This window comes from Momordica charantia (genome assembly GCF_013281855.1).
Source record: "Momordica charantia cultivar OHB3-1 chromosome 9 unlocalized genomic scaffold, Mcharantia_2.0 BLBB01000009.1, whole genome shotgun sequence".
NCBI lineage: Eukaryota > Viridiplantae > Streptophyta > Magnoliopsida > Cucurbitales > Cucurbitaceae > Momordica > Momordica charantia.
This window is the reverse complement of record NW_028275167.1, coordinates 20,732,462-20,751,692: the sequence shown is the minus strand read 5'-3', so window position 1 is coordinate 20,751,692 and position 19,231 is coordinate 20,732,462. Positions and strand designations below refer to the sequence as shown.

General features: G+C 34.2%; 1 long non-coding RNA gene across 1 annotated transcript; it reads left to right on the top strand.

Moving 5' to 3' along the window:
* The first annotated feature begins 11,108 nt into the window (after positions 1–11,108).
* Positions 11,109–13,105, top strand: LOC111023032 (uncharacterized). Its single transcript, XR_015787047.1, has 2 exons — positions 11,109–11,415; positions 12,125–13,105. It is a non-coding gene; the product is annotated as an uncharacterized LOC111023032 (long non-coding RNA).
* The last annotated feature ends 6,126 nt before the right edge of the window (positions 13,106–19,231 follow it).

Genomic DNA, 19,231 nt, shown 5'->3' with positions numbered 1-19,231 from the left:
CTCTACATAACTGTAAATCTGGTGTTCTATGCACGAACCAAGTACATAGAACCTGATTGCATTTTGTTCGAGAAAATGTGGCAAATGGCTCTCTCATTACTCGCTTCGTGCCTTCCAATAAACAGTTGGCTGATATTTTTACAAAACCACTAATGAATGCATGCAACTGCGAAACAAACTTGGAGTTCAAGCTTTGCAACACTCCAATTTGAAGCAGGATATAAGAGACCAAATCAAATGATTTGTGCCACCTCAACAATCTCATCGTAGCACAATTGATATATACAAAGCATCAGATATTATGCCGTTGGAATATGCAAGGTGGCAGAATATCACCAAAATATTATACAATATTTTGCTTCCTAATTCATAGTTGGAATCCACTTAATTTTAGGAAAGTAGTTGGTGTAAATTGGCAATCTTTCCCCAAATTTCTCCCCTCGTATCTCTCATTTTATTATTGTTTTCTCCTTCCTTATTTTAGTCATGACAGTAGCTTCATACCCCTTTATATAAGTTTAGTTTATCTCTGCTCTCGTAAAAATAAATTTTTCAAGTCAGAATTACTTTGTGATTTATCTATTAAGGTTGGTGTTTGTTCAACAATTTCCGAACAATTAAGAGTCACCAAAAGCTACAACTTACAGGAAAATTGTTGGCTCAACTAGTCCTACCAGCTATCAACAAAGTGTGTCAACACGTAGAGAATCAAACTGTGCAATACATGAGAACAGTGAAACACATTTTGCATCAAAAGAACTACTAACTATGGTATGTTTTCTTACAAAAGCAGCTCTACAAATCTCTATGGTTTCTACAATGTAGAATGGGGAGGATGTCCATCCACCAGACGAAGTACTACTCGCTTTTGTATATTCCTTGGGCTAAATTGCATCTCCTTGACCTCCAAAAAGAAACCAACCGTGGCTCATTTTTTATGTTTTAAAATTTTCCTCTCAAGTCACTTATCTTCTTGTATAAAGCAGTAAGGCAAGCTCTTGTATCATATATTAAGAAGTCTTATTCTTTGATCCTAAGACAAAGACTGAATCTCATTGTTCTTTTTCTTCTCCTAAAGGCGTTTAATTTTTCACTTCAATTTTCTTGAAATCTTTTTAATTTATTAGACAGCCTTGATTAAATCTTCTAATTGATTGATTAGTGCCACCAATGAGTAACCATGTTGGTGCAAAAATATTGCTTATTAAAATTATCAAATTTGCACCAATCTTCTAGAATGAAAGGGATTCGACAAAACCTGCAAAATAGAAAGATTACACACCGATGTGGTGCTAACCACACACACTCTGATGCTTAAGTTAGAATCGAGATTTTATGTGAACCGTAGCAAGGAATAACGTTTTGTAGCATACCTTGATTATGAGTATTTTCCCTTTGTTCATAAAGGGAAAAGCCTAAAGTTAATATGATATAGCTTCTCCTAAATAGAGGGTCAAACCTTATGTCACTGGGATATCTTTTTCTTTTGAATTCCTTAGATGAGATAAGGTAAGATAAGATATCCTCTTCTCGTCAGGATATCCTTTCTTTTTATATATTTGGACTTCCTAGACCATTTTGTCCAGATTGGTTGATTGAAATGGAGATCGAGAGTCAAACTAGGCCGACGAACTACTTGGCCTCGAGCTAGCACCAAAGTGCCAAGGTGCTTGAGACGTGGTCTTGGTTGACTGGACTAACAGTAAGCTGGTCGGGTTCTTAGCTGCCCGAGTTGACCAGCCAACAAAAGGCTGGTCGACTTTGTGGTCAGCTTAGCCATGGCTTGGTCGAGTTGGCCATCCGGTGTATTGGTTAGCTTCGTTCTTTGGTTCTTAGGTCAGGTCCAATTCTTCGATCTCAGCCTCTAAGTTCTTGAATGCTTGCTTGATGTTCAGGTTTGGTTTGTCGAGTTTTAACCTTGCTTTACTTTACCCATAAGACAAGACTTGAACCAGCACTCAAGGGAATCACTTAGCTAGTCTTTTCTAATATGGAAGGTGCCACATTTACACTTTCAATAAACTCATCTTAAGATAAGAATGCTCCTAATTCCTTTATTTAGTTATGTTTCTAAAACATTGAATTAGATTCTCGGTATGTATAATACATAATTAGTTTAGATTATATCTAGTAAGTTACTATCATGCTTATTTATGTCGATGACATAATTATGACTAGAAATGACACTAACAACATCAATGATCTCATTCTTCGTATAGGTACAAGATTTGCTATCAAGGACCTTAGACTCCTCCACTACTTCTTAGGCTTGAAAGTACACCACACAGCCACTGATCTCTACCTATCGTAAAGTAAATATGCAAAATATATCATAGAAAATGGACTAATATGACAAATTCATCTTATTTCGTCACAACCATGGTTGTGACCCCCTCACAATTTCCCAATAATCAAAAGTCAACATAAGCTACAACTTACAGGAAAATTGTTGGCTCAACTAGTCCTAACATAGCTCAAGCTATGAACAAAGTGTGCAAACACCTACGGAATCCAACAATGCAACACATGAGAATTGTGAAACGCATTTTGCGTTATATCAAAGGAACTACTGACTATGGTATGTATTATTACAAAAATAACTCTCTAAACTCTATGGTTTCTGTGATGCAGAATGGGGAGGATGTCTATATACCAGAAAAAGTACTACTAGCTTTGGTACATTCCTTGGGCCAAATTGCATCTCCTGAACCTCCAAAAAGCAACCAATCGTGGCTAGATCAAGCTCAGAAGATGAATACAGAGCAATGACTAGTGCAACAACTAAGATTACATGGACATCATTCATTCTTAAAGACCTTAACATCTCACTTCAACAACCACCTCAACTCTTCTGCGACAACCTTAGCGTCCTCTATATGTCAGTCAATCTCGTCTTTCATGCTTGCACAAAACATATTGAAACAGATTACCGATTTGTTCGAGAAAAGGTGGTTATAGGCTCACTAATCACTCCCTACATCCCCTCACCTCCACAAGTTGTAGATATCCTCACAAAACCTTTATCTAAGACACTATTTAAAATTCTGAGAAGCACACTTGGAGTTCATGCTAACGCCCACTCCGATTTGACAAAAGATGAAAGAGAAGACACTACATTATTGGCAACATCACAGCTACCAGATTGCAAGCTCTTCCTTAATCAAGATCAAAATTGGAGTTTACTGATTTTTTTTAGGGAGTCTCAGCTCATTTCATTGATCCCCAATCAGCCTCAATTAGCTCTCAGTTTAAGGGAACAAATATGAAAATAATCTTCTCTTAATTTCTTCTTTTACGGTTGGCTACTTGCCTTCTATTTCTCCTTTCGTCATCTACGTAATGTATCTACTTATTACTATCTCATTTTTTCCATTTTGAGTTTTTCATCTCAAGTCACTTATCTTCTTGTATAAAGCAGTAAGACAAGACCTTGTATCAGATATGTAAGAAGTCTTATTCTTTGCTCCTAGGACAAATCCTGAATTCCATTGTTATTCTTCTTCTCCCAAGGGTGTTTAATTTTTTACTTCAAATTTCTTGAAACATTTTCAATTTATTCGACAACTCTAATTGAATGTTTTCGATTTATTGATTGTTGTTACCAACGAGTAACCATTTATGCTCTGTAGGCTAATCAAATAATGCATCTTCCCACTATGATATTTAAAATGTGAATGAATGAAAGTGTGTTTAGAATGATTGAACGATTTGATTTATTAAAAGCTTTGATGGTTATTTAATGTTTTATAAGGACTTTCCCAACCTCATTTTGTTTGTATTTCTCCTATGTTTGTTTTGAAGGAGAAACGAATTTCAATGTTTGGATATGAAATTGCTTATTGAGTATTTTTGCACAAATTTTTGTTTTCTAATTGTTTTCAGATGAAGGTTCGAGTGGCTGCTTGGACAATGAGGAATAACTTTCTGGCATGAGCAATTGGAAATCTTTAGTCTTTTCCAATATTTTTTGTTAGATTCTGAGAACATGGATTTTGAGAACTTATTATAGTTCTTCTAGTTGTTCTTTTGTTTTGTTACAGTATAGGTTTTCTGTTTCAAAACTGGATTGGTCTATATCTTTATTTTTAGCTTTAAGGTTTAATAAATAAGTTTTTTCTTTTATGTAGTATTTAATTATTTACGCTTCCATATTAATGTTAGAATGATTCTGTTAGAAAATACGAGTTGTTACAATATCCAATGAAAACACATAGATATATTCTTTTTGAAAATTTATTTTTACTATAGTGTCTAAGATAAGGGAAGCATTTACATCCAAACACATTAATGTCACTATAATTAGGAGCCTTTTTAAAAAAAATGAAAGGGAATTTGATCATTAAGAGGCTTGGAGGACATTCTATTAATAAGATAGATAGTAGTGAGAAATGCATCCACCCAATATTTCAGAGGAACATTAGATTGGAAAATGATAGTGAAACCTATTTCTACGATATGGCGGTGTTTCTTCTACCACCCTATTTTGTTGAGGTGTAAATGGACAATAAAATTGATGGTGTGTCCCACTTTCTTCCAAGAATTTCTTGAGCTCCAGAGAGGTGAACTCTCCACCTCCATTGTTTGATTTTCCTATCAAATAACATTTTGAACCTTTTAAAGTAAGTGAAAAAGTTTGATTTCCGTTTAAGAGGGTACATGATACGCGACAACTCAAACGTATTGGACTACTCGAGCCACAAGCCACTTGAACACAATTGTATATATATGGTTCAGTCCAAAAGGCTAAAGGTTATATGGGTTACCTTTGCTGTCGTTACCTTGAGCAGACAGAATACTTACTATGCTCGAGGTCGGAAATACTCTACGAGTTTGCGAGTTTGGTGACCAATCAAACAAGCATGTTCTGAGAGGTAAAATGTGAGATTCTAAGTTCAACTACGCAAAGGGTGAGAAAAATCTTAACTCTATTCAATGAAAGATGTTTCAAAGAAGAGGGGGCTAAGGCCCATAGCCTTTAAAAGGAAAAGGCAAAATAAAAAATAATCCTAATAAAAATAAAACAAATAAATGAAAAGATATTTCCCTTAAATTGCCAACTTGCTGATCAAGTAACGCAATCCTTTCCTTAAACTAATTTTAATAAAATAAAATAAACTAAGAGAAAATCAAATAAATATCTTTTTCCTAAATCAAAATACTTGCATAATCTAAATAAAATAAATCTCACCATTGTTTTGAAACAAATTAGGAATAGGGAGATTCCTAAAATTTCGTGGAGTGGGTGGCAAGTCACTTGTTTTGGCGACAAGGATGGGGTGCCTATGAGGGCTGGCGGCATCGCATGGTGGGGCATCCATGGGGGGCCGCAGCTTGGCGCGCGCATGAAGGCAGGTGGGCGTGTGCACGTTGGGTGTAAGCAGGGGCGTGCACTGGGTGAAGGCGAGGGAAAGCGCGCAAGGGCTGATCGACGTGCGCTGGAACACTGGCAGCAAGTGGGGGTGTGCGAGTGGCATGGCATGGGCGTGCGGGCAGCATGGCGCGGGGGCACGAGTGGCATGTCGAGGGCGTGCACATGGAGCTAGCAAGCGCGCACTGAGGGAGGCGCTGCTAGCCTCTTGCAAGGTTAGCGTCGCAGGGGCGCGCGGGGGCTGACGTGGTAGAGAGAGGCACTTTGAGGTTAGCGCTTGGCAGGGACGCACGCGTTGGCATGCCCTTGTCTGGGTGTACGTGCGAGTGCTTGCGTTCATGGCTATGCAATGGTTCAGGCGTGCGCGCGCTGACCGTCTTCTTGTTTGTTTGGCGCCTAGCCTTGGTTCTTTCTCGATCTTCCTCTTCTTCTTGATATTTGATGATTTCTTTTAGTCCTCCAAGTTTGTCAAAATTTGGTGATGGGTCTAATGTAGCTTCCTTTTTTTAGGGGGTCTATCCCTTTGATCTTCCTCTTTGTTGACGACGTAGTTTGATTCTTGGAGTTCTTGGCCAATTATGATCAGATCAGTATAACCAAATGAACCTTGAATAATCGTTGATAAAACATGCATAAAATTAAAAGTTTTGACGAGAAATAATCAGAGCTGGTCCTATTGTATTTTTTTTTAAAGGAAGTTAACTTAAAACACGAAGGATCTAAATGATAATCTGCAGCTTTTTCTCATTTGACAAGTTTCACAAATTCTCTTTGGCTCTTTCCAACAAGACACATTTGTCAAACTAGTTCACTCAAAATTTTGAGGGAGTTGTGATTCACATTTGTTTGGATAATGGAGCCAAAACAAAAAAACTCATGTCCTATGAAGAAAAAGATTTTCAACACTATTACCAATTCCTACATGGAGTATGATATTATTGTCTTATAAGGATTACAATATTGTGTTTTACTATAAGAATTAGGATATTTGGCCTCTTATAAATTAGAGCTCTTATGTTAAGATTTCATTTGTACAGAATCCAAATAAAAGAGACTTGAGTGGTTGTGGGCAGTGTTGAAAAGGAGTCTATATCTCATGGGTTTAGTGAGTATTTTTCATTCCTGTACCTAAGTAATTGTATTAGATTACTTAGAAGCTAGGGGGTTTTTGTTAGGACCTCTAGGAGATATTTTTTGGGAGAGTTGTTGTAGCCAATCCTTAACAATATTAGTGAATTACCCACATCTAAGTAGAAGATTCGACATAGTCTTTAATGGTGAACCAGTATACTTTGCTGTGTTGTTTTATTGTTCTTTACAATTTCTTCCTTATTTGCATATTATGGTTGTGTGTGAATATTTTCTGTGGAAGGGGAAATTATACAGGATCGTTAATTTTCCAACAAGTGATATCAGAGCTGTAGGGTTGCAACATCATGGGAAACAAATATCACGCACACCATTACTATGAAGGAGTTCTGAAGTTCACCGGGGAGAATTTCAGTTTTTGGAAGATGCAAGTAAATGATCTTTTCACGTTCAAGAAGATACACAAGACTTTGGGAGAGAGACCAGTAGGAATGATGGATAAGGATTGGAATGAGATGGATGAGCAGACCGTTGGGAACGTCAGAATGTCGTTGTCGATGAATGTTTGTAGTTTGGTGGCGAAAGAGACTACAACAAAGGAATTGTTCAAGGCCTTGCAAGACAAGTATAAGAAACCTTCTGTCAACACTAAAATACTTCTATGGACGAAGTATTTTAATATCCACATGGAAGAGGGAACCTCGGTGAATTCCCACATTAATGAACTTGCTGATATCTTGTATAGACACCGTATTTGGTTCGACTTATTTGTAATTCTAATTTTAATTTAATTTATTTTAATTTTTATTATCATTTTATTAATTAAGTTTATTTTAATTATTTTGGTTTAAAATAACATTATTTGCTTTATTATTAGTTTTAAGGTAAAGTTTAACTTAATTAATCTTGTTAAAAAAAGGGTTAAGATTTGGTTTAAATAATTTGGTTGGATTTGTTTTATTATTATTGTTTTGTAAATAAAAAATGATTTATTTTCATAAATAAAAAGGTTTTTTAAAATATAGCTGTTTGATTTTTTTCCTCTACCAACATGGCTTTTTTCCTTGGTTTTCTCTAGATCTCATTTAACTCTTCCATGTTACCATTATCAATTTTGTGTATTCAAGAGGGATGTTGCACAGAGTAGAGGGGAGAAAGACAGAGGCACAAAGATACAGATAACTACTGTACATTGAGAGAAAAAACAAACAAAAGAACCTCAATCTCTCTAAGGAAAGTCCATCTTTCTCTCTCTTCGAGCACCCATTTCCTTTCCCTTTTTATTTTGTTTTCTTTTTCTTTTCTCTTTTTATTTTGTTTTCTTTTTCTTTTCTCCTTCTTTTCTTTCTCTCTCTACAATTCATCTTCTTCCCCATATCTTCTTCCTCCATCTTTCTCTTTTCAAACACCTAGTTTCCCTTTCCCTTTTTCTTTTTATTTTTCTTTTATGTTTCTTATCTCTCTCTGCCATTCATCTTCTTCCTTCTCTTTTCTTCTTCCTTCTTTCCCACTCTTAAAGCCCTCTCCCAAACTCACCCATTATACTCACAGTTCCAACAACCTCCACGAACAGCGGCCACAGCAACAACCTCCGACGATCCGACTCCCTAACCAACAATCTGTTTTTCGCAGACCTTGTTTTTGTTTTTAGGTGACCAATCACACCTCGTGGATGGTTGGTGGCGACTCCAACCCTTATCTCGAAAGAGACCCTTCAGGGGATGACGTCGGTCGCTCCGCGTCGCGATGATGTTGCGACACTTTGAACAAATTAGAATGGATGGTGTGTCAAGATTGAGGAAGAGGTGAAGGCTATGAAGCTGTTAACATCTTTGCCTGACAGTTAAAAGATGATAAAGACCGCGGTGTCGAATTCGCTAGGGGAAAATAGCTTGAAATTTTCAGCTATTTGTGATGCCGCCTTATCTGAGGAAGCCTGGAAAAAATTAAGAAAAATGTCTACATCTACTTCAGGGGCAAAAAACAGGGTTGAATCAGCTTTAGTTAGTCAGAACAAAGGGAAGGCAAAGATGAATTACAATGGGAATCAGCAGCAGAGATATAACAGGGGTAGTGGGAGTTCCTGTAGGGAAGTGAAGTGTTTTTACTAAAGAAAGGAAACGTGAAATGTTTTTGTAGAAAGTTCAAAGAAGATTTTGAGAAGGAAAACAATTCTACAAACGTCGTAATAGAAGAAGATCAGGTTGAAGAATTTCTTGCTTGTGCTCAGAGGGACATATCTGTAGACGAGTGGGTAATGGACACTACAACATCGGTTCATGTTACCTTAGATAGATGTTGGTTCTCATCTCTTGCAGTGAGGATGGGGAATGAGAGTATCTCAAAGGTGAGAAGAATTGGAGATGTTTGTTTGAAGACAGGAAAAGGGGCCGAGTTGGTGCTACGAGGCGTCAGGTATATTCCTAGCTTCATATTTAATTTGTTGTCCACAAGGAAGCTAGATGATGATGGCTACAACATTGAATTTTTTTAAGGTTGCTGGAAGCTCAAGAGGGAATCAGAGCTATGGTGACATGCCACAAGAGATTTTCTATTTATGTCAAAGTTTGAGGTTGCCAAGGGTCCACTGAGAGAGAATGCACAAAGAAGCTGTGACGGTTTAGGGCGTGACCTTAGAGGACTGGCAAAATTGATAGTCAGAACAGATCAGAAGAATCTGCCATTAGTTCAAATTAAACAGTTGAGAAGTACAAAAAAGGGAAACGGAAATTTGATAGGTCATCGAGTTCATACCTCAGATGTCAGATGTTCAGGTGAGCTGGTGAAGTCGCATAGGCGAATTAGTACATCGAAGGGTACGAGTTCTATTTCTAGTGTGGCGACATACTTGGGTGGGAGTGTCAAGCTTAATGTAGAGAGAAAATCTTCTTTCAGAGGTTAGTGGGTTCGATCGAAGAAAGAAACAGTGGGAACCACTTAGATCAAGTGGGATTACGTGGCTATGTCTCAAAGTCTGGGGAATAAGACCACGTAGAGCTGCCTAGTCTCGGGGCAGAATCAGACAGAACTTGGGTAGGGTCGTGTAGTATGGATCAGTTCGTTAGAGCAGTCAGAACTGTGCCTTGACAGAGGGTGTCAAGAAGATGGGACACTGTTAGTGCAGTGGGAGGCAAGATCGATGTTTTGTCTCCAAGTGTTATTGGGATAATGGAGCCAAAACAAAAAACTCATGTACTATGAAGAAAAAAGGATTTTCAACGCTATTACCAATTCCTATAAGGAGTAGGATATTCTTGTCTAATAAGGATTACAATATTGTTTTCCTATAAGAATTAGGATATTTGGTCTCTTATAAATAGAGCCCTTATGTTAAAGTTTCATTTGTACAGAATCCTTGTACAGAATCCAAATAAAAGAGACTTGAGTGGTTGTGGGCAGTATTGAAAATGAGTCTGTATCCTGTGGGTTTAGTGAGTATTTTTCATTCCTGTACATAAGTAATTGTATTAGATTACTTAGAAGCTAAGGGACTTTTGTTAGGTAGTCTAGGGGATATTTTTTGGGAGAGTTATTGTGACCAATCCTTAATAATATTAGTGAATTATCCACATTTGAGTGGATGACTAACGTAGCCCTTAGTGGTAAACCAGTATAATTTGCTGTGTTGTTTTCTTCTTTATTTGCATATTGTGGTTGTGTGTGAATATTTTCTGTGGAAGGGGAAATTATACATGACAGTTAATTTCCCAACAACATGTACCATTTTCCTATGCCATATAGATACAACAACCTTATTTTGAGATGAAATTGCAACCAGAGCTTCTTGTCTTTGTTGCTGCTGATCCCGTCCATACAGCCCACCTTTCCTTGTTCATTCAGCAAGAATCAGTCCATGATTGTTCTTTATAACAAATTTATCAGCAAGGTAAATGATTTTGCAGTCATTATCTTGTGTGAGTTTACTAATAGAGAGTAGATTTTTTTTTTCATTTTTGGCATAATTAGAACATTTCCAGCTTAAGATCTTTGTAATCAGTGATTATTTTGTCTTGTCCAATATGTGATATGTTAAGTTGAAACCATTTTCTACAAATACTTTTTCATTTCCTTTATAAGGTTAATAGGTAAGGATCTTACTTGGATCATTCAAGATATGAGAAGTAGCACCTGAATCAGCATATAAGAGTAAATATGTTCCCATATTCAATTCAATGCAGCCAAAGCCTTGGGAACATCTTATAATTGGAATGAGTGATCAAATCTATTCTAGCATTCTAGTGCAGTATGGTTTCATTTTCCACATATTTGACAAGTTAGTTTCTCATTTTTGCGAAAAGTAGAATTAGACAAACGTGAGTTACCTTAGGAAGAATTGGTTTTCTGACTTGTGTAGCCAGAATATTGAGGGGTTGTTTGTCTGTCGTTTAGGAAACCTCTTACTCTAGAAGATAAATTGCTTCCCCTGCCTTTGCCTTGTCCCCTTTGGACATAAAGTGCTTGGTTGTGGTCAGGCTGTGATCTCTTTTCTTCCTTATTGTATGTATTTATCATTATCTCATGTGCTTTATGTAAGGACCGTTTGACCTTTTGACGGAAAAAAAACAAAAAAAAAATTTGGAATTTTAGTTTGGAAGGATATTTTGGTCATTTTGCATAAAAAAATGAAGAAAATTCAGATGTGGGAATTTTAGAATTGTGTAAGGGTATTTTTGTCTTTGGCCTTAAAATAAAGGAATTAAAAAAATTTGGTTTTGGAGGTAATCTTGAGGGACACGTGTGAAGAGGGTTTGGCTTAATGGTTATGTGGCTAAATAAGAAAAGATAAAGAAAGGAAAATGAAGGAAAAGAAAAGGAAAGAAAGAACACAGAAGGAAAGTAGAAGGGAAAGAACGAAGGAAAATAGAGGAGAGATAGTAAGGATCTCACAAAGAGTTGTTGAGAAAATCTTGGGTTAATGTTGATTTTGAGAGCTTCACCATGAACAATACCAAAATTTGGTAAGTATACTTGTTTTCTTAGAGGACTCGAAAAAAAAATAGATTTTGAATAGGGTTTATGGATTTCTCTGTTTATGTGCAAGAAATGAATTGAAACTTGGAGATGGTAGATTTACGTTCTCTATTAAATGCTAAGCAGAGAAGACAATGATTTAATTGTGAGTTCCTCCCCCAAAGAAATCCTTTGATTTGGGGTTTTTCAGGAATTTGTCAAGACAAAGAAGATTTGCTATTGTGTTACTAGTTGGAATAGAATTGTTAAGGTTAAATTGTGGTTTGTTGCAACAATTAAAAAGAAGGTTGTGTTGGTTAGAAAAGATAATAGAAAGGAAGAAAGTGAAAACAAAGAGATTTGGAAGTGAGGAAAGAAGAAGAAGGGAGAACTCGTGGGTTTGGTTGGAGAAGAGAGAAGAAGAAGAAGGGGGGTGTTGAAGGGAAGAGAGAGATAAATTATTGGTTTTAAATTGAATAAGAAAATAAAAGAAACTGGATAAAAAAAAAACAATTGCCTGTGGTGAATTGAGTGAGAGAAATGGTGGGTCTCACTTGTAAGTTTTATGAAAGGGAAGAAATGATGGTTTTAAATGAAGAGAGAGAATGGAGTTGTGAATCTGTATAGTTCATTTATTTTGAAGTTATTCTGATTTAAATTGGAATTAGTTTATGTTGAAATTAAGAGAAACAATTTGGTATTGAATTGGTATTTCAGGTCAAACAGAATTTGGAATAGCGGACGATCCAGTTTAAAAGATTTGTGAGTGGTTACTTTATTAAACATTTTGAAATATTATTATTGAGACTTCTGAGTGGTTATTTTATTAAATGTTTTTGGATATTATTATGGAATTTCTGAGAAATTATATATATTAGGTACGATTTAGCAATTCTGCTAAGAATGAAAGAAAATGTGTTTGTTTGAGAATTTAGAAGTGTTTATGAGAATTTAGAAATATTTTATGATTTCAAATAAACGTTCGAGAAAGTTATGAAATGTTATTTAGAAAGAGATTTCAGAAAATAATTTTAGAATTTTATGAAATGTTCTTAGGAAGAAATATTTTAGAAATCATTTGAGAAAGTTAGAAAAGTTCTTAGAAAGAAGAAAATAATTTTAGAACAGTTTATGAGATTGAGAAGAGTTTTCAAACCACCATGTTATTATATCCAAGTGATTACCCGTATGCTATAAGAATGTGTTTCTATAGTATACTCATAAATAAAAGGTATTTGGGACCATTTGACTCGCGCGTTGAGAGAATTATTCTGCTGTGTATATTGAGATTACTCTATGTCAGTAGACCAGAATAGAATATGGATGCATGTATGATGTTTAGTTTTATCTATCTGTTTTGTGTTTGAAAGAATAATGTTTTATATGTTTTAGAATGTGTTTTAGAACATGTTTAAAAGTTGGTATAACTAGGTCGCAGGGGACGCAGGGGAATGCCGGGGCGAATAGGGCCAAATTCGGATTCCAAATCCTGGTCCAAATCCTGGACTTGGGAGCGCTATCTTTTTCAATTTGCCTAGAAAGAAATTGTTGTTGCAAGTTTATTATGAGAAAGTTTACTGAGTTTTTAGTTGCTCGATTGAAATGAGAAAACTTGCTACTGTAGTTTATGAAGTTTGTTTTAAGAACTGAATTTCAGTTGTTTATCAAAGAAGTTTTACGAGAATATTTTCTTATTAACCTACCACTCACTGAGCTTCCCAGCTCACTCTTTATCCTTTGTTTTTCCCCTCAGGCCGTACCTGAGTTTCTGATTTTCTGAGTTTCTGAGTTTCAAGGAGATAGTAGTTCAGCGTCTGCCACCTAGAATAGTTCAAAGTTGCATGACATTCTGTATGTAAATTTTGTTGGTCTGTAAGAAATTTTTATCTACACCATTTTGATAAAAAATAATGTATAGAATGGATGTAAGAATGGTTGTTCTATTGAGATTATTATTTTATTGTGCGTCCATACAGAGATTGTTAGTCAAAGATCAGGTCAAGGTTAAGAAAGAAAGTTGATCGTGGACTCCATAGCTAGTCAGGGTCTGTGGTCGGCGTGAATCATTCTAGGACAACTAGGTATTTTGAGACAGGTTATGTCACTTCAAGAGTTGAGATGAATTCATTATTGTATGTTGGATATGGGCGCTTTAAACAACATAGTAGTTTTAAATCGTTGGTATTTTGCTCCTAATCCTCTAGCAACATGGAACAGCTTTGTGAGATCATCAACTAGTTTCTTCACAGCAGCAAGTTGATCACAAAACGATTTAATTTTCTTCAAATACCATCTAAAGAAATACTTCCCCTTCCCAGACTTAGAATAGCCTCATTGAGGTGAATTTCGTTTTCTTTCGTCATGGTGAGGAATTGTTCTTCTAGCGATTTCCACATTTGGTATATTGAAGTTGTTCCTTCAATTGCAACCAACACATCCTCAATTACGATGCCTAAGAGTCAAGAGGTTAGAAGGTCATCATTATTGAGCCAAGTGTTGTATTGAGTATTTGGAGTCTCTTCTCAATCTTTGTCAATTAAGAACTCATCTGGTTTCTTGTTTTCCTTGAGATGATATTCAATTCCGACTTTAGCATTCTGGACTGTAATGATTGTCTCGTGTTTTGTCATCTCTAATGTAGAAGCATTTAAAGGATCGAGGTGTGAATTTGACTCCTTCGAACGTGCTCTAATACCATATCAATATTCATGAGGTTCCATCTCAAAATTAATGAGTAACAAGAGAAGTAGCTCATTTATATTATAAACCCTTGTTAGATCCCTTATCTTTTAAATGTGGGATCCTTAACATCTGATACTTTAATTTGACGACTTAAGAGATTTCCATTACTTAATTACTTAATTAGTAGGGATCCCATGATCAATTATACTTGAAAAAAGCCCAAGAGCTAGAAGTGTGTTGTCTGTCATGAGACTTGGGTGTGAGCACATGTTTAAGGTCATGCCCAATAATCCATGATGGGAAGGCTTTGTGATTATAAAAGTTTAGGACATAATGTGGACCCTTTGTACTTGTGTTGATACGATCTAAAGCCAACAACCATTTCACAAGCTCCAATCACAATATTTTCTGTTATTTGGTTAACCCATTTGTCATTTGTCAACTACAAAAGTTAGTCACATAGACTCACTGTGGTTAACTATTATTTTTGTTGGGTTTACTAAATTAATCATCTTAAACCTTTTAAAAAAATTTTGCTAGTTGGGTTAGGTGGTGAGTTGAGTGGTTGTGGCTCTAAGAAACTTTCTCATGTAGCTCTCTCGATTTCAACTAGAGCTCTCTCGATTTCATCTCTCTAGTTCTTCCATTCTCGAACCTTGGATAAGATTGTGCTCTAGTTTATACAATAATAGAGGTGGGCTTCGGTCGAACCACTTTAAATTCGTGTGCTTATTTCCTTTTTTTCTTTCTTATTGCTTCGGTTTTGTATTTGACATGATTTCATTTTCTTCAAAACTTTCAACCCATTGACACATAGGTAAAGAAGGATGGATTGATGGAAGGAGGAGAAAGCTCCGTACAAATTGTAGAAGGTGGAGCCTTACAAAGGAAATGGACTGAAAGAATTGGACAAAACAAGGCCCAGTTGACCATATGGCTATGTGGCCCATGTAACCTAACTTTTGGAATTCAACTCTTATGATTTGAACTCATATTATCAGTTGTGCAAGGGCATAAGCCCAAACCCTAAACCCTAATTTGAATCGATTTTAGGATTTCACTTGATTTTGAGTTTTGATTTTAGGATTTCACTTGATTAGATTTGAGTTTTGAATCCATAAATGGGGAGATACTGCAAGCAGCACCCCTCCTCATAGTAGGAATGTAGAGCGCATCAGAAAAAAAGTCAAGCACATCGTACATACGTACCAAACGCGGCTAGACATACTAACAAACTCTCCCTGTGAGACATCTGTAATATTGTTAGAAGCTTACCCTAGACGCTACTTCACTACTCTGCCCTAGCAAGAAAAGAACAGACAATGTCGGGAGGGGTCTCCACACTCCCGATAGACTATGATATACATTTGTTCCACACGTCTTTCCTTCCCTCCCTCCCTGTAAAAGGGAAAGGGCAACCTTAATAGAGGTGGAATGCATTTTCCAAATTAATAGCATAAACCCAAACCTGTAGTGTGATTTCTAAATTAGGAATTTTTTTTGTTTGTAACTCCTAAAATAGTTTTAGGGTTTATAGCTTCAAGGGTTTTTTTAGGATTGGTTTTATTCTAGTGTATTTAAAGAACATTTTGAGTGTTGAATCCTTTTGGCTCCAAATTAATTTTAGCCCCCTGCAACTAATGTCGCTTTTTTTATTGCACATCTCTTTAATTACTGTTCATTTTAGATTTTTCTTTTTTTTTTTTCCTTTTGTAAGATGGGGCTTTTAGTGTATGTGTTCATGGATTTGTATAGCCAAAGGGTTTCGTAGTCAATTCATTAGAGTTGTAAATCCAAAATCAAGTTTTTGAAAACTACATTTTTTTTATTTTAAAAAATTTGGTTTAGATTTTAAAAAGCTGAGCTAAAACAAAGAAATTGAAATTAGTAATGTATTTACTGATCTAATTTTTACAAACAGAAAACCAATAATAAAATGGTTATCAAACCCGCCTAAAAGATATTCAATTTTAAAGGGAATTACAAAAATAGCACAAAAATAATATACATTTATATATATGTAGCATTTAAGTTTAAATTTTTACAAAAATGACATAGCAAACTTATATAAGATGAACCTCAAAGTGACTTTTGTGACATTTTTGAAAAATAGATTATAAAAAAAATGATATTTTTATAAATGTATATTTATTTTATGGCATTCAGTATAATTCCCGTAAATATTTTTTAAAAGATGAATTACTTTAGACATCATCCACTCTTTAAAAAAATAAGATTTATTCACACCATTACAATAATAGATGACTTTGTAGGAAACTCAAAAGGTTTATCTAATTATTTTAGAGGAGGTCGATAGAAAAATTTTAGAATTTGAAATATCTATGTGTCTATTAAAATAATATATATTTTTGAATCCTTTAGCACGATGGTATTTAATTCTAGAAATATAGGAATTAATACAAAAATGAAAAAGCATAAATGGAAACATAAAATACACCCTTAAATCAATAGATTATAGATTATAAATATAAGTATAAGCTAACAAGTATACGTTAAATTAATTTATCCCACCAAAGCGAACATAATTCAACGGTAATTAGCATATACTTCGTACTAAAAAAAATTAGTTTATCCTAATTATAAAAATAGTTAATAATTATGTATGAACAATTATTTGAGATAAACTAATTAATATGAAAATGAAAATAACGTTTTCAATTTTCAAAATTAGGACGCGATTGGACGCGATTGGAAATAATTTATCATATTTTTCCTTAAAATTAAAATAAACGTAAAGATTTATGGAACCCAAATGGACTTATATATGATTAAATGCATTTTGGAATGGCGTAGTGACGAGGGCCTTGAGCCTTGTGGAATCAATTACTCTGAGATCTTGAAACTTTGTGTTGATCACTGTATTGTTCAGCTCAGATTACAAACTCGAATTATATAGGCATAATCAACTATTGAGATAAAGTATGGAAATTTGAAAATTGGCAGCTTAATTGGGGGGGGGGGGGGGGGCTTTGGGAAGTGAAATGGTCAAGATTTGTTGTGTTTGATAAATGTGGTGACATTGGTCCAAACTTGATCTTCCAACTTCATGATTATGTCTTTGTTTACCTTTGGCCCTTTTAATGGTCAAACAAACTTCAAACTAGTAGATGGCTTCTTATATATCCACCGATCACAGTGACAGCTAAGTTGCTAATAGGATTTTAAATTTTTACCGACATATTGATATTTTCATCGACAGTTTTATATGTTTGTAAATTCGATATCAACATGCAGGATGATCGACATTTTCATTATATCGTAAAAAAATCAAGAAAAATAAGAAAATGTAAACGAGATAGTTAACATAATATTAATCCTAACCAATTTAACCCATTTTAATGTGTAAAATAGTTCTTTATTAATTTAAATATATTTTACAGTGTTTATGATTATTTAAAACCTTACTAAAATTAAGGGGATTTTACGTTGTAAAATCCTCACTCCACAACTAAACAACTAAAGAAATTGTAGCAATCAAATCCTTAAATTTTCAATTTTATCAATTATCCTGCTAAACTTACGGAGTGCTGCAATTGAATCTTTAACTACCGCAAAATGTAAAAACAACATCGGAATCATAAGTATTATTACAATCAAACTATTGAACTATAAGATCACTACAATCCAACCCAAATTTTTAGTATCAATTTTTTTTGTTTTCTTAAATCGAAACATCAACTTAGTATCAATGAAAATCAAATTTGTTTACGGTTAATGTTGTAGTCTTTAGATCTTATGGAATTGGAAAAAAGAAAAAAAAATTAAATGGTAACAGTTCTATGATTTGAGAGTTTGATTGCAAAATCCATAAAGTTTAGGGTGATGAGTGCATTTTGAAATATCCCCGAGTTTAATTACGGTACTTTGTAAGTTTAGGAGTTGATTGGTCAAATTAAAAGTTTAATGAAATTAAAATCACCCTCTAGATTTATGAATGGTTTTTATTATTTTCCCTAAAATTAATGATTATACCATGAACAATAAATTTTATCGAATATGTTAACTAATTGATTGAGACATATATCTCCAATCAAAAGATTATGGGTTCTAATTATCACCGACACATGTTTATTAATTTAAATAAATAAATAAATTTTACAAAATATAATCAAATAAAAAATAAAAACAGACGCAAATAACAAAAATTATCTTGCTAGACAGGAATTAATGGGATTCTTAAAAACCATTGTTGACATTTTTGACCTTTATATATTTTTGTATAACTTTAACCTACTTTTAGTGATAGTTGACTCTTTTATTTATTTCAATATTACAAAATGTTACTGTATCGAAGGAATATTAATAATTTTTAACTTATTTAAAAATTCTGAAATGTTTATTTGTTAATTTAAATACTTGTTCTTATTCTGTTTTATAACTTTTTTAGCAATATTCATAACATCGACATTTTTTCGATAATTTCATAGACATTCTCAATTTGACATTGAGACATCGATATTGACCTTTAAAACCTTGATTATTTACAATATTTACTATTTAGATTATAAAATGAACAAGTAGGTAGGTTATTAAGATTTTATTAGTAATAAAAATCATTTAGTTAATAATTTAAAATCTCTAGGCTACTTCCTAGTAACCTCTCATATGACATGGGTAATTAAGATTTAGTCGTCAATGGGAGTATTAGATCCGCGGTTAAGATATCTTGCCTTCTTCCTCGAGAGTCGGGGTTTAATGATTGGATATTTTTCATCTTCACATTTATTATGCCAAAAAACAAAATAAAAAATTAGTCTTCCTTTTTATGAAAAAATTAAACTCAATTTTATTTTACATTTTAAAATATTATAGTGTAAGTATATTTTAAAAAATATATATTTTAAGGGAAAATTTTAAGCTAAACCTCCCAACTTGATAAGGTTATTTAATTTTCAAAAAAAAAAAAATGAAAGAAAAAAAAGAACTTTTAATTTCATCATATTGAAATTTTTATATTTGGATTATAGGTTGAAATTTTTACCTTCTAATATATAGATTCTAATTTTAACCCAAAAAAAAAAAACCACTCATTTCAACAAAAATCAATACATAAAATTAAAGGAAATTTACAATTGGTAGCCAAAGGTTACCATATTCAAAAATGTTCCCACCTTTTAAATT